Source organism: Egretta garzetta, unplaced genomic scaffold (genome assembly GCF_000687185.1).
Source record: "Egretta garzetta isolate BGI_Z169 unplaced genomic scaffold, ASM68718v1 scaffold595, whole genome shotgun sequence".
Taxonomy (NCBI): Eukaryota; Metazoa; Chordata; class Aves; order Pelecaniformes; family Ardeidae; genus Egretta; species Egretta garzetta.
Genome location: NW_009259682.1, coordinates 167314 through 168321, shown reverse-complemented (window position 1 = coordinate 168321; position 1008 = coordinate 167314).

Sequence of the window (1008 nt, the reverse complement as noted above, 5' to 3'; positions counted from 1 at the left end):
ACCTTTGAACGTGTGCTTCTGCAAATAAAATCCAGCCTTATTTTGTGTACTTAACAACTTCTGATTGGAAACACATAGCAACCTATAGCAAGCATGCTTTCAGCAAACTGGGACAGAAATGAGGCAGATCTTCAAAGTGGTCACTTATCTTCCTCAATAACTCTTCTACATGTAAACAAGATAAAACAGGTCGTTTTGCCAGATCCCCCTCTCTTTGAATGATGTTTAAGTAATTTTAAAGAGAAAGAAGTTGTGTTCAGATATATTTCTTTTCTTAAAGTTCTTTCTTGAAGGACTTTTTTCTCTTTCCTTTCAAAAAGTTTAATACAAAATTAAACTATGTCATGGAAATGTGATTAAGAGAGATTGCTATGAACTTGATCCTGCAAACCCCTGGGTTCTGTGCACTTAGCTAGAACCAGGTCCTAAATTATTGTATATCAGTACAAAAGTCAAAATTTCCCTCTGTATTCTTACCTCTTGAAAGTCTAAATCTGGGAGTTTTATTGATTTCTTTTTTCTAGTATGCAAGCATAATTCTGTTTAAATTGGCCAATATGAAGATGCTTTTCTCCTTGAACCTTTTTCAGTCTTTAAGTTAAATATGTGCATAAGATGCTTTTCTCCTTGAACCTTTTTCAGTCTTTGTTAAGTTAAATATGTGCATGTGTGTGTTAACTGTAGGTAAAACATCTCTAGCCTTTCCCTCTATAGGCAGAATGGCTGTTCTGTGCATTTCCAATGGATTCCTCTTTTGGACACATCCAATGGAATCTCTTTGGGGAGATCAGTGTTTTGGTTTACTTGCCATGCTCATCAACATGGATGGTAAATCACTTTTGCTCCCACGTGCTGTTTGCCATGTTCTGCTTTTCATTAATATGTGGAAATCGGCAGCAGTCCTTCTGTTGCTGAACTTTGAATTGCAGTTTCTTCATCTCATTTGTATTACCTATGCAAAGCTTCAAACTGCTGCTGCCAGCAAACGGAGCAGCATCGTGAAAGGAA